This window comes from Bufo bufo, chromosome 6 (assembly GCF_905171765.1).
Source record: "Bufo bufo chromosome 6, aBufBuf1.1, whole genome shotgun sequence".
NCBI classification, from domain to species: domain Eukaryota; kingdom Metazoa; phylum Chordata; class Amphibia; order Anura; family Bufonidae; genus Bufo; species Bufo bufo.
In genome coordinates this window covers 398,199,862-398,215,807 of record NC_053394.1, presented here as the reverse complement: position 1 = coordinate 398,215,807, position 15,946 = coordinate 398,199,862, and the positions used below count along the sequence as shown (strand labels likewise).

General features: G+C 41.8%; 1 protein-coding gene across 1 annotated transcript in view; it reads left to right on the top strand.

The window, feature by feature from the left end:
- LOC121004472 (oocyte zinc finger protein XlCOF22-like) overlaps positions 1-15,946 on the top strand; it is a 1,539,666-nt gene that overhangs the window by 1,370,607 nt on the left and 153,113 nt on the right. The window lies entirely within an intron of this gene.

Genomic DNA, 15,946 nt, shown 5'->3' with positions numbered 1-15,946 from the left:
ACCATAGTGATAGAGTCAACAAAACAATTAAACAAATAAAGTCTAAAGCAAATGAAGAAAATATTCTCACATCCACATACAGGGAAACAATTTCCTATTCAGGGCTTCTATACTTGCAATAGTAACTTTATTGTTTATCTATTAAAGTGTCCGTGTGGCCTATTATATATAGGCGAGACTTCGATGCGTATGAAGGATCGTTTCTCCAAATATAAATCGACCATACGCAAAAAGAATCTGCTTCTTCCTATACCGCACCACTTTGATCGTTGCAATCACAATATTTTGCAACTGCGGTTTCAGATTATAGAACATGTATCACAACCCCGTAGAGGTGGTGACAGGGTTGAGATGTTGAAGAAGCGTGAATCTTACTGGATTCACACTTTACAAACATTGGAGCCCAAAGGCTTGAACCGGGAGTATGACCTCCACAGCTTCTTGTGAATCTTCAGTTCTCTAGACAGTTGCTATCATTTACAAATGTTTTTCTTTTATTTTTTCCTTTGTATATAAAAACATTTACCAGTGTTAATTAATATATAAGAAAATTTGTTTCTTTTTTACTTTTAGAAAACCTGAAGACATCCCAGCGGCATTATTATTGTGCAACTTCATTTAACCCCATTACTGCTATCAAGAAATATTCAGCATTTGTATTGATAATTGATTGCGGCTGGGATCTTTTCTTAATTTGCTTTAGACTTTAATTGTTTAATTGTTTTGTTGACTCTATCACTATGGTAATGTGATGCCATTTCCGCCTTGGCGGGCTATTTAAATGCCGTAAAGATTTCTTCTTTTCAAGATACAGTGAGTACCGGTCTTTCTTTACCATATTTATGAGATCGTGATCTCGGACGCGAGCACCACGCCATTCGTTATAGAGTGCCGGCTGATCATCATTTTCTTTACATACAACCAAAGACACAATGTGATCAGATCTATCTTGGCCAAGCATTGGCATATTTTAAGGAAGGACCCCATTCTCAATAAATTGATCCCAAAAGCACCCCAACTGATGTATAGTAGGACCCGTACCCTAAAAAAACATATAAGCCCCAAGTAAGCTGAAGGGCATTGAGAACAAAAAAGACACTCGAAATAGCAGAAGATGCAGACATTCAAGATGCCTATGTTGTCCAATGATCCGCCAAACCGAATGTTTCCAGAACAAAAGTGATGGGACATCTTGCCCCATTCTTGGAAAACTGGATTGCAACTCAACTCATGTGATCTATGTACTTGAATGCCCCTGCAATCAGATATACAGTTACAAGAGAAAGTATGTGAACCCTTTGGAATTATATGAATTTCTGCACAAATTGGTCATAAAATGTGATCTGATCTTCATCTAAGTCACATTAGACAATACCAGTCTGCTTAAACTAATAGCACACAAATAATTAAATGTTACCATGTTTTTATTGAACACACCATGTAAACATTAAGACTGCAGGTGGAAAAAGTATGTAAACCCCTAGACTAATGACATCTCCAAGAGCTAATTGGAGTGAGGTGTCAGCCAACTGTAGTCCAATCAATGAGATGAGATGTGATGTGTTGGTTACAGCTGCCCTGCCCTATAAAAAACACACACCAGTTCTGGGTTTGCTTTTCACAAGAAGCATTGCCTGATGTGAATGATGCCTCATACAAAAGAGCTCTCAGAAGACTTATGATTAAGAATTGTTGAATTGCATAAAGTTGGAAAGAGTTATAAAAGTATTTCCAAAAGCCTTGCTGTTCATCAGTCCACTGTAAGACAAAATGTCCATAAATGGAGAAAGTTCAGCACTGCTGCTACTCTCCCTAGGAGTGGCCATCCTGTAAAGATGACTGCAAGAGCACAGTGCAAACTGCTCAATGAGGTGAAGAAGAATCCTAGAGTGTCAGCTAAAGACTTACAAAAGTCTTTGGCATATGCTAACATCCCTGTTAGCGAATCTACGATACGTGAAACACTAAACAAGAATGGATTTCATGGGAGGATACCACAGAGGAAGCCACTGCTGTCCAAAAAAAAACATTGCTGCACGTTTACAGTTTGCACAAGAGCACCTGGATGTTTTACAGCAGTACTGGCAAAATATTCTGTGGACAGACGAAACCAAAGTTGAGTTGTTTGGAAGAAACACACAACACTATGTGTGGAGAAAAAGAAGCACAGCACACCAACATCAAAACCTCATCCTAACTGTGAAGTATGGTGGTGGGGGCATCATGGTTTGGGGCTGCTTTGCTGCACCAGGGCCTGGATGGATTGCTATCATCGAAGGAAAAATGAATTCCCAAGTTTATCAAGACATTTTGCAGGAGAACTTAAGGCCATCTGTCCACCAGCTGAAGCTCAACAGAAGATTGGTGTTGCAACAGGACAACGACCCAAAACATAGAAGTAAGTCAACAACAGAATGGCTTAAACAGAAGAAAATACACCTTCTAGAGTGGCCCGGTCAGAGTGCTGACTTCAACCCAATTGAGATGCTGTGGCATGACCTCAAGAAAGAAGATATCCAATGTATAAGAAGACGAGAAATGATATGGATCTTTAAATTGAACAGTCTAAATCCACACGGTCTTAATGAGGCGTTTAAAATCAACTTTAGAAGCATCATCCCAAACGCCACAATACAGTTACCCTCCATTGCCACAAAAAAATTCTCATCCTTCAGCTCTTTTTTTTATTTTATGTTTATTTTATTTTTTTCACTAACCATTTTATGTATTTATATCTAGTTCTTATCCTTTTATAGTTTTCCTTCCACCCACAAGCTTCCAGCTTATACCCTTGCCCCCCTCTCCCTACCACCTCTCTCTCATATATATATATATATATATATATATATATTCTTTCTAACATTAAATTAGGAAGCTCCTATACACTTTCTTTCACCCTACAACTCTTCATATAGGTTATGACACCGAATACTCATGCAAGTCTAAACAGTATCATTATACCATATTCAATAGTAATATATTGCATGTTTTTAAAAAAAATTTTTTTCATATGTATATTCTTTTTGGTATAATCTCTTATGTATTATATATTTAATTGTACTGTTCACATTACTCATTTAAGTCCCTCATTTTTTATGTATTTATATTATTACCTATACATTCATTATTTTTTTTTCTCTTTTATATATCGTGCATTTAATCGGATTGTCTATATAACTTATTTATTTCAGTTTCCCATTTTTATGTATTTATTGTACAAACCGGATTCCCAAAAAGTTGGGACACTAAACAAATTGTGAATAAAAACTGAATGCAATGATGTGGAGATGGCAAATGTCAATATTTTATTTGTAATAGAACGTAGATGACAGATCAAACGTTTAATCCGAGTAAATGTATCATTTTAAAGGTGTCAACAAATCCCAAAAAAGTTGGGACAAGTAGCAGTAAGAGGCTGGAAAAAGTAAATTCGAGCATAACGAAGAGCTGGAAGACCAATTAACACTAATTAGGTCAATTGGCAACATGATTAGGTATAAAAAGAGCTTCTCAGAGTGGCAGTGTCTCTCAGAAGCCAAGATGGGTAGAGGATCAATAATTCCCACAATGTTGCGCAGAAAGATAGTGGAGCAATATCAGAAAGGTGTTACCCAGCGAAAAATTGCAAAGACTTTGCATCTATCATCAACTGTGCATAACATCATCCGAAGATTCAGAGAATCTGGAACAATCTCTGTGCGTAAGGGTCAAGGCCGTAAAACCATACTGGATGCCCGTGATCTCCGGGCCCTTAAACGACACTGCACCACAAACAGGAATGCTACTGTAAAGGAAATCACAGAATGGGCTCAGGAATACTTCCAGAAACCATTGTCAGTGAACACAATCCACCGTGCCATCCGCCGTTGCCAGCTGAAACTCTACAGTGCAAAGAAGAAGCCATTTCTAAGCAAGATCCAGAAGCTCAGGCGTTTTCACTGGGCCAGGGATCATTTAAAATGGAGTGTGGCAAAATGGAAGACTGTTCTGTGGTCAGACGAGTCACGATTCGAAGTTCTTTTTGGAAATCTGGGACGCCATGTCATCCGGACCAAAGAGAACAAGGACAACCCAAGTTGTTATCAACGCTCAGTTCAGAAGCCTGCATCTCTGATGGTATGGGGTTGCATGAGTGCGTGTGGCATGGGCAGCTTGCATGTCTGGAAAGGCACCATCAATGCAGAAAAATATATTCAGGTTCTAGAACAACATATGCTCCCATCCAGACGTCATCTCTTTCAGGGAAGACCCTGCATTTTTCAACAAGATAATGCCAGACCACATTCTGCATCAATCACAACATCATGGCTGCGTAGGATAAGGATCCAGGTACTGAAATGGCCAGTCTGCAGTCCAGATCTTTCACCTATAGAAAACATTTGGCGCATCATAAAGTGGAAGGTGCAACAAAGAAGGCCCAAGACGATTGAACAGTTAGAGGCCTGTATTAGACAAGAATAGGAGAGCATTCCTATTTCTAAACTTGAGAAACTGGTCTCCTCGGTCCCCAGACGTCTGTTGAGTGTTGTAAGAAGAAGGGGAGATGCCACACAGTGGTGAAAGTGGCCTTGTCCCAACTTTTAGGGGATTTGTTGACACCATGAAATTCTGATTCAACATATTTTTCCCTTTAAAATCGTACATTTTCTCAGTTTAAACTTTTGTTCCGTGATTTATGTTCTATTCTGAATAAAATATTAGAAGTTGGCACCTCCACATCATTGCATTCAGTTTTTAGTCACGATTTGTATAGTGTCCCAACTTTTTTGGAATCCGGTTTGTATTGCCTACACATTCTATTGGTTTCCCCCCTCCTAAGTTGTAGTATATCCGCACCCTTTTGCCCCTAAGTAATGTAAGTTACATTGACTGTGGTGCTTGAAGATAGGATGAGCGTTGTTCTCTCCATGACAACGCATCACGTGACTCCAAGCACCCCGGGCACCACCCACAGCCTTTTCTACATACTGAATATTCTCCATCTCAGTCCCAGAGTCACATGATCGGAACATACCATGTGACTTACACGTGTCTAATTTCTATTGGCCAGAGCAGCAGGTCCTTTGACTCCTTACCTTCTCCTCTCCGGTCACATGACCACCTTAGGACACCTGACCCCACGTGATAGGCCAGACTGCTTCCAAGCGTTGCTGGTTACTATGGTGACCCAACCCAGTATTACATAGTCCTTTGCAGTTTAATCCAAACTAAACTAATATTAAATAATATGAAAACACTGCCACCATCTGTAGTATAATTATACTACCACCCTCCTCCTCCAGACGTGTGCTGTTTTAAAATATATATATATATATATATATATATATATATATATATCCATAAGGAAAATCTGGCAGCACTCCCTTCAGCAGTGTCGCAGGGTGCAGGCAGTGGTCCCTCGATTCAGGACGGAAGATAAGAAAGAAGATCCGCAGCACTCCTTGAAAAATAAAATGTGCTCTTTATTCACACATATCAAATATTGACAACGTTTCGGTTCTCTCACAGAACCTTTCTCAAGTCAGGTGAAACATAAAGTGCAATAGTGCCTGTATAAATACATCATCAGGTTGTTACCAATTAATTCATCAACCAATACAAATAAAGTGCACTCCCCTTTTATAGGCATGTTACAATTCATTATTTAACAACACTTGATCACATCAACATCAATGTGTCTACTGTCATATATACTAAGTGTTAATAATCCCCATATCGCTTGTGATTATTCATCAGTGGTATATTAAAGTGCATAAAGTAAAGTGCTTGGTTCTCTAAAAACTCTTATTACCTTGCTGGAGGTTATGTAGGAGTAGAAGGAGATGGCGTGTTAGCCCCTAAGAAGCACGCCGTTCCTCCGCGTCTACTCTTGGTCAGTGCGCATGTGTCTGTCTCTTGCCCCTCCTGTTAGACGGTACATAACCCTTTTACGTCACTAGTAGGCGGAGACCCTGCGTCATGACGTCCAGTTTACTGCGTCCCGGCGCGCATCACGCACATCAAGTGCCCGTGCGCCCGCGAACCCAGTGACCGGCGCCACGTCACAGATTCCTTCCGCCATTTTCTATTAGGGCAAACTTTTGGGCAATGACAATATCCATCATCTTTCTGACTCAATTACTACCTATTAGTTACAGTAACCCTCCCCGCTTAGGTAAAGCGCCTGATTCAAAGTTGCATGATATCATCTCTACGTAACATTCTATTGCTTCCACCCTGTACAGCAAATTGGATACACAAAGAAACCCGGGCTCTGCAAAAAGGATGCTAACTGACCATTCCCCCTGTTACACTGAATTCGACATTTAACCCTTTGGGTCTCAAAGTGTCCAAACGAAAAATCCATCTGAGCTCCGTTTTTTTTAAAATAGTCAACCTATCTCCTCCTCTGTCTAACGGTTTGACATGATCCAGGATCATAAATCTCAGATCATTTTCCCTGTGGTTTTTTTCACAAAAGTGCTTAGACACTGGCAGGTCTTTTCTTTTATTTCTGATGGATTGTCTGTGATTATTTAGCCTGGTTTTCATATCACATGTGGTCTCACCCACATAGAGCATTTTGCACGGGCACCATAACACGTATATATCACCCATGATGATTTACATGTAAGGTAATATCTCGTGTTAAATATTTCTCCCGTGTCTGGGTGTGTGAACACCGACCCTTTATGCATCAGTTTACAGTTCACACGTCTCGTTGTCAAAAATGTCTGTTTTAAAAGGCCCTTTTCCGGCAGTCTGGCATGTACAACCTTGTCCCTAATATTCCCTGCTCTTTTATATGCCATCATCTGTTTTTTTTTTAAAAGCTGCTACAGTGGGGTGCCCGCTACTTAGCAGCCCCCAATGTCGCCTCACTATCTGTTCTATATTTGGGCTCAGCTCATTATAAGATGATACAAATGGTAGCCTTTCACTAGTCTGTTTTTGTTTTATAGTCAACAGTTCATCACTGGATATACCTCTTTCTCTCTCAGCATGCCTTTGGACTAGATTCTTGGGGTAACCCCTTTCCACAAATGATTGTTCCATATTTCTTAGTGCTTGATTCATATTCTCATCCTTATCCACTATTCTCCTTACTCTGAGGATTTGGCTGAACGGTAAAGAATTCACCATCCTCCTTGGATGTCCACTGGAAAAATGCAATAATGTATTTTTATCCGTGGGTTTAACGTTCAAATCCATGTGTATTTGTTCATCCTCTATATATATCTGAGTATCTAGAAATTGTACCCGGTCGACCGATGCCCTTAATGTAAATTGGATCTCCTGATCAATGGAGTTCAAAAATACATGAAATTCCATCAGTGTCTCCATGGTACCAGTCCAAATGAGGAAAATGTCGTCTATGTATCTCCACCACGTCAAAATATGGTTGAAGTGGGGAGATACATAGACAAGACGTTCCACAAATGACCGTACAAATATATTTGCATAGGTGGGCGTGGCATTGGATCCCATCGCCGCGCCCACCATCTGCAAATAGAACTGTCCCTGGAACACAAAGTAGTTGTTCCTCAGTGACAACTCCAATAATGTCAAAATAAACTGGCGGGTGGGAGCTGGATACTCAGAATCCTGCAACATCTCCGCTACCGCCCATAAGCCCTTTTCATGATTGATCGAAGTGTATAATGATACAATATCAAAAGATGCCAAAATCGCCCCCTTTGGGATCTCCATCCCTCTGATCCTGTTGATGAAGTCTCCAGTGTCCCTAATGTATGACTTAGCACCCATGGCATATTCCCTTAATATCTTGTCAAGAAAGACATTGATATTTGAGAATATAGAGTTCCTGCCTGAAATTATCGGCCGTCCCGGAGGGTCTATCAGCCTTTTATGTATTTTGGGTAATGCACACATGGTCGGTGTGACTGGAGACTTCACCACCAGGAATTCTTTAAGTTGTTTGTTGATAATGCCATTGTCCTCAGCTATAGTCAACTGTACATCCATTTTTTTCGCAATCTCATGTCTGGGGTCCCTATTCAATGGTTTGAATACCATGAACTATATCCCTGTCACATATGCCAATTAGACAGCACCAGTGGGAGGTCCCATGAGTAGGTAGCCACCCACTGGTGCAGTTTTTTAGCGGTTTTTATGTGTATACCCCACACTGTGTCAGCTATTAATGTCCACCTGATAAAGGGGATCTGAACTCCCCAAAACGCGTTGTTTTTACTTGTGCGTATTTTTAATGGAATAAAGAAACCTTTCTACACCCAAGACCATCTGAATTGGGTTGGAAGCACAGAAGCAGGATTTCCTTTTCAACAATTTTTGGAGCAGTCCTCGGCTAGGACCATATGGTTCAACAACTGGTGAACAAGTGTCGAGTTGTGCTCAAATTGTCAGCTTTTCTAGGAGACGTCTCCCTGCCATAGCCTGCCCCGCCTAGGAAGTTCACGTAGAATTGCACTATTCACTGAGAAAGGATGCTGCTATGTGCACTCATGGTTCTTGTGGCTGATGTGACACATCCTTTCATGGCTTACCTAACTACTTATAACTGTAAACATGCGGTGTGCATATCACACAACAGTGTATATTATGTATGGTCCCATGACACCAGGTGGTGACCAACTTAGTTCCAGTCCAGGTCCTTCATAGCACGTACAGTGTCTCTGTAACGGTCGCGTACACACACACACAGGGGGAAGGGAAGTGACCACTGCGCTCCACCCTTACCCCTGGCCCTGCCTACTTGCCTCGCGAGTCCTAATGACAGGGGACAACTGGACGGCAATCCCTAACTTGGAGTAAGTGCAGGGATGACAGACAGACAAACAACAGGACGTGAACGGACCGAGTCAATACCAGGAAAGCTGCAAAGTACAAATGGAGCAAGCAGAGAATTGTCAGGAGAAGCCGGGGTCATAAATACCAGGAGAGCAGAGAAGTACAAGAGGAGTCCTAAGAGAGTAGTCAGGTGGGAGCCGAGGTCACAATACCAGGACGGATGCGCAGTACAGGAGGATCAGGCAAAAGGATGGTCAAGGAACAGGATCAGGTAAGTATTCAGCAGTCCAACAAATACCAGGAACCTAGAAATTAACAGGCAACCTGTAGCCAGCAGGCTGCCTGTATTTATAGTGGGGAGTGAGGGTCATGTGACGTGGCCAGCGTCACATGACCGACAGACCAACCAGTCGAGCACCGAGTGATCAGCTCGGCGCTCAAGGCAGACTTAGGAGCAAGGAGCCACCCAGCTAGTAAAGCCGCCCTGGGAATGAGGTCAAACACAGAACCTCATTCCAAAAGCTAAGCAACAGTTCTGCGGGCAATGGGGGACCGAGTGCACCTTCGGAACCCCGTGACAGTCTCAGATGAGCCACTACGGCAAATGTAGTCTGGCATTTCTGATACTTATTCAAATACTGTAGAGAGCAAGATTTTAAAGAAGAGAGATTGAGTATAACACTTCTACAAGGATCGGTTAAAGGGTTATTCCAGTTACAAAAAGATATCCCCTATCGACAGCGATCATGAGAATGGGACCCTTACCTCCACAATCTCTGGTGCTCCTATAGAAATGAATAAAGAGGCAGTGTGCATTATGACCAGCCGTATCATGCATGTCAGGCGGCTCCATGGGGCATGGTGCCACGTTCTTGTGATCTGTGGGTGTCCCAATGGTAGGACCCCCACCAATATAAGTTATTTTTTATCCTTTAAATCAGGAGTAACATTCTGTAACCAGAATACTCCTTTAAGAATGGAAAATAGAAATAAGGAGAAGCATGAAGATCAGACAGAGGATGGTCAAGCAAGTTTGGCCTTTTTACCAGAACCAAGGGGCTTCTAAAACCTTTTTCTGGCCACCTGCAATTTTTTCACATTAACATCAGGAATTAAATGAATCATCTACAAGGGTTATGTTGTCTATGGTGTTGTTTCCGTCTCCAACCTTCCCAGCTTCCTTATCTGTGTCAGAATGGCAGTACCAAGGTCATTCTAGCACATCTAGATATAGGACCCGTCTTACTTGCATACAATATAATATAATATCGGCAGTTGATTATTGGAAAAGCTATGTAGGATTACTTTCATCAGTGCATATAATGCTAACTCACCAGCTGTTTTCTCGATGCTGAGATGCAGACATACATTTTTAACCTTTTAATTATAGATACCTGGTCATATGATAACGCCATCAAACATGCATTTACTCATAACTATATATGTAAGTGCCACCCTGATATTATTTGCTATTGCTGTCATTGCGTTGAAGAGTTTAAATATGGGGTGGGGGGAGAGAATAAAAATTAGTAAAAATAAATTAAAAAAGCGATAAAATCTGGGTCCTAGGAGACTAGAAAGATATTATATAATAATTTTCAGGGCTGTTGAAACAACTTTGATTTGTGACAAATTCATTCAGGTCCACACCAAACTTTTTGAAAAATTTGTGGATACTAAGTAACATAGTACATAAGGCCGAAAAAAGACATTTGTCCATCCAGTTCGGCCTGTTATCCTGCAAGTTGATCCAGAGGAAGGCAAAAAAAAACCTGTTAGGTAGAAGCCAATTTTCCTCACTTTAGGGGAATAAAAAATTCCTTCCCGACTCTAATCAGGCAATCAGAATAACTCCCTGGATCAATGACCCCTCTCTAGTAGCTATAGCCTGTAATATTATTACACTCCAGAAATACATCCAGGCCCCTCTTGAATTCCTTTATTGTACTCACCATCACCACCTCCTCAGGCAGAGAGTTCCATAGTCTCACTGCTCTTACCATAAAGAATCCTTTTCTATGTTTGTGTACAAACCTTCTTTCCTCCAAACGCAGAGGATGTCCCCTCGTCACAGTCACAGTCCTGGGGATAAATAGATGATGGGGTAGATCTCTGTACTGACCCCTGATATATTTATACATAGTAATTAGATCTCCCCTCAGTCGTCTTTTTTCTAACGTGAATAACCCTAATTTTGATAATCTTTCAGGGTACTGTAGTTGCCCCATTCCAGTTATTACTTTAGTTGCCCTCCTCTGGACCCTCTCCAGCTCTGCTATGTCTGCCTTGTTCACTGGAGCCCAGAACTGTACACAGTACTCCATGTGTGGTCTGACTAATGATTTGTAAAGTAGTAGGAATATGTTCTCATCACGGGCATCTATGCCCCTTTTGATACAACCCATTATCTTATTGGCCTTGGCAGCAGCTGCCTGACACTGTTTTTTGCAGCTTAGTTTGCTGTTTATTAAAATTCCTAGATCCTTTTCCATGTCAGTGTTACCAAGTGTTTTACCATTTAGTATGTACGGGTGACTTGCATTATTTCTTCCCATGTGCATAACCTTACATTTGTCAGTGTTAAACCTCATCTGCCACTTATCTGCCCAAGCCTCCAATCTATCCAGATCCCTCTGTAGTAGTATACTGTCCTCTTCAGTGTTAATTACTTTACACAGTTTAGTGTCATCTGCGAAAATTGATATTTTACTATGCAAGCCTTTTACAAGATCATTAATAAATATATTGAAGAGAATAGGGCCCAATACTGACCCCTGAGGTACTCCACTAGTGACAGTGACTCAATCTGAGTGTGTACCATTAATACCCACCCTCTGTTTTCTATCATTGAGCCAGTTACTTGCCCACATACAGACGTTTTCTCCCAGTCCAAGCATTCTCATTTTATATACTAACCTTTTATGTGGTACAGTGTCAAATGCTTTGGAGAAGTCCAGATATACGACATCCATTGATTCGCCGCTGTCAAGTCTAGAACTTACCTCCTCATAGAAACTGATTAAATTAGTTTGACATGACCGATCCCTCACGAAGCCATGCTGATATGGCGTTATTTGCTTATTTCCGTTGAGCTGCTCTAAGATAGCATCTCTCAGAAAACCTTCAAACAGTTTACCCACAACAGATGTTAAACTTACCGGCCTATAGTTTCCAGGCTCTGTTTTTGGACCCTTTTTGAATATTGGCACCACATTTGCCATGCGCCAATCCTGTGGGACATTCCCTGTCAGTATAGAGTCTGCAAATATCAGAAATAAGGGTCTGGCTATGACATTACTTAATTCCCTCAGGATACTGGAGTGTATGCCATCCGGTCCTGGCGATTTGTCTATTTTGATCTTTTTAAGTCGCTGTTGTACTTCTTCCTGGGTCAGACAGGACACTTTTAATAGCAAATTTATTTCAACATTCAGCATTTCATCTGACAGTTTATATTCCTCAGTGAATACATTGGAGAAAAAAATATTTAACAGCTTTGCTTTCTCCTCGTCTCTCTCTGCGACTCCCCCCTCATTACACTTTAAAGGGCCGACACCTTCAGTTTTATACTTTTTAACATTTATATAATTGAAGAACATTTTAGGGTTAGTTTTACACTCTTTGGCAATTAATCTCTCGGTCTCTAGTTTGGCCGCTTTTATTTGTTTTTTACATGTTCTGTTTTTTTCCTTTATAGTTTTTCAGTGCTTCCGTGCTACCCTCCTGTTTTAGTGTTTTATATGCTTTCTTTTTGTCATTTATTGCTTTCTTTACAGTTCTGTTTATCCACATTGGTTTCTTTTTGTTCCTTAACCTTTTATTCCCATACGGTATGTACCTCTCACAATGAGATTTTAGGATGTTTTTAAAGATGTCCCATTTTGTGGCTGTATTTTTATTTTTGAGGACTTTGTCCCAGTTAGTTAGGCCTATGGCCTCTCTTAGTTGGCTAAATTTAGCTTTTTTGAAGTTTGGTATTTTTGTTCCTCCCTGTAGAAACGCTCTTTTGAATGATAATTGGAAGGTTATTACTTTATGGTCACTATTTCCCAGGTGTCCCCCAACCTGCACGTCTGTTGTTCTGTCAGGTCTATTGGTTAATACTAAGTCCAGTATGGCCGTCCCTCTAGTCGGGTCCTGAACCAGTTGGGAGAGATAATTGTCTTTAATTATTGCCAAGAACCTGTTTCCTTTATGAGATATACAAGTTTCAGTTTCCCAGTCTATATCTGGGTAGTTGAAGTCCCCCATAATAACCACCTCATTATGATTTGCCGCCTTGTCTATCTCGTTTAGTAGTAGATTTTCTGTGGACTCTGGTATATTAGGTGGTTTATAGTAAACTCCTATTAGTAATTTATTGTTGTTTTTAGCTCCATGTATCTCTACCCACAGTGACGCCACATGTTCATGTCCCTCACTTATATCTTCACGGAATGTGGGCTTTAGACAGGACTTTACATAAAGGCAGACCCCTCCCCCTCTCCGGTTTTGACGATCCTTTCTAAACAGACTGTAACCTTGTACATTAACCGCCCAGTCATAGCTATCATCCAGCCATGTCTCAGTTATTCCCACTATGTCATAGTCCTCCTCACACATCACTAATTCCAGTTCACCAGTTTTATTAGTCAGGCTTCTGGCATTAGTATACATACATTTGAGAGGTTTATGTATATTTTTTACCCTACACCTTTCCTTCTGAACTGTTCTAGTCCCTCCTTCCATTCCTCCCCCAGTCCCACTACCTTGCCCCCGGTCTCTATCTGCACTATCTTCCCCTTCTATAGTGTAATTACCCTCCCCCCCAGTCCCTAGTTTAAACACTCCTCCAACCTTCTAGCCATCTTCTTCCCCAACACAGCTGCCCCTTCCCCATTGAGGTGCAGCCCGTCCCTACGATAGAGCCTGTAGCCGACAGAGAAGTCTGCCCAGTTCTCCAGGAACCCAAACCCCTCCATCCTACACCAGTTCTTGAGCCACTTGTTAATTTCCCTAATCTCCCGCTGCCTTTCTTGTGTGGCCCGTGGTACAGGTAGTATTTCGGAAAATACTACCTTTGAGGTCCTTGCCCTAAGCTTTTGACCTAAATCCCTGAAATCATTTTTAAGGACTCTCCACCTACCCCTCACTTTGTCATTGGTTCCGATATGGACCATGACCGCTGGATCTTCTCCAGCCCCTCCCAGTAATCTGTCAACCCGATCCGCGATGTGTCAAACTCTAGCGCCAGGAAGACAGCACACTGTTCGGCGATCACGGTCTTTGTGACAGATTTCCCTATCTGTTCCCCTAATAATTGAGTCTCCCACTACCAGCACCTGTCTGGCCTGCCCTGCTCTCCTGGTCCCCTGCTTACCGGAGCTGACATTCCCCTGACTGGCAGAGGAAGTGTCCGGCTGCGGCAGTGCCGTTTCTGGACTGACATCCCCCTCATCTGCCAAACGTGCAAACTTGTTGGGGTGTGTCAGATCAGGGCTAGCCTCCCTGGCACTCTTCCCTCTACCCCGCTTTCTAACTGTTACCCAGCTAGCTACCTCACTTTCCTCAGCCTCCTCTCTGTCACCCTCAGCCTCCTCTCTGACAGGGAACACAGACTAAAGCTGTATCACATAGGAATATACTACTGCTGCAGTTTTAGTTAGGAGACATCAATTGCCCTTAGGTAAGTTTATTGTGATGTCATTCTGCGCACTTTTGGGGTCATTTATGATTAGATGCTAGGGAGGCTTGTCCCCATCATGGCCTGCTATTGGCTGCTCCTCTATGTTTTGATCCACACAACAGGGAGATGTGGCCGTGCGGGTATCAGAAGTGACGCAAGTGCCGGGGAGCGGGGTAAGTATAATTTATATGAGGGGCCCAGGTATTGGGGTGCATGTTTTATAGTTTGGATAGCACCTCTGAGAATAGCTCTGTCTTTGCTCTATTGAACTTTCGCTCACCCTGACCAGTTTCCCTGTCAAAACAGTTGAAAAAACACTCCCAAAGCATGATACTGCCGCTCCAATGCTCTACTGTAGAGATGGTATTGGGCAAGTGATGGGCAGTGCCTGATTTCCTCCAGAAAAGAAGCTTGGAATTAAGGCCAAAAAGTTCAATCTTGGTTTCATCAGATCAGAGAATCTTGTTTTTCACAGTCTGAGAGTGCTTTTTTGCAAACTCCAGTTGGGCTTTCATGTGTCTTTTACTGAGGAGATGCTTCTTTTTGGCCACTGTTCCATAAAGCCCAGATTGGTGGAGTGCTGCAGTGATGGCTGACCTTCTGGAATTTTCTCCTATCTGCACACAGAATATGTAGACATCAGCTAAAGTGACCATTGCGTTCTTGGTCACCTCTCTTACCAAAGTCTTTCTCTCCTGATTACTTTGTTTCGTGGGGTGGCCAGCCCTAAAAATCCTGGTTGTTCCATACTTATTTTATTTAAGAATTGTGGAAGCCACTGTGGTCTTGGGAAGTTTTAGTGTAGCAATTGTTTTGTCCATTTCTCCAGATCTGGGCCTCCACTCATTCTTGCCCCTGAGTTACCGTCTACAGGCAGGTCTTTCCTTCATAATTTTTGGTTTTTGCTCTGCTATGCATTGTCAGCTGGGAGACATTATATAGGTAGGGGTGTGTGTTCTCAAGTCATGTCTAGTCAATTGAATTTACCACAGATGGACTCCGGTCAAGATGTAGAAACATCTTAAAGATGATCAAAAGAAACGGGAGGTACTCTGAGCTAAATTTGAAGTGTCATAGCAACGGTCTAAATACTTATGTCCATGTGAAATTTTTAGTTTTTCATTTTTTTGGTAAATTTTTGTGTCTAGTAAATAATCAGTTCTCACCTCTCCTGTGTTCTCTCCTGTCCTTATACTATAAACAGTGATAAGCAGGGTGTTCTAGTGGTGATAGAGAATCAGTTCTCATCTCTCCTGTATTTTCCCCGTCTCTTATACGAAGTATCCTCTTGCTACCCCAAGGCCCTTAGTTACAATGCTAGAATGGTGGTGCACATGCTCAGTAGTGACAACCTTAGGAGGAAGTTCACTACTGGTCATGGCTGCAGTCATCTCAGAACTGTAGACAGAACAAGAAGACCGCATTAAAGGAGTTGTTCGGGAATAAGTAACCTTTCACAGGTGTCCACAGCCTCTGCTGTGGAAAGATTCATACTTACCTGCTACCCTCAGCTCTGGTTATGTGTGCTGT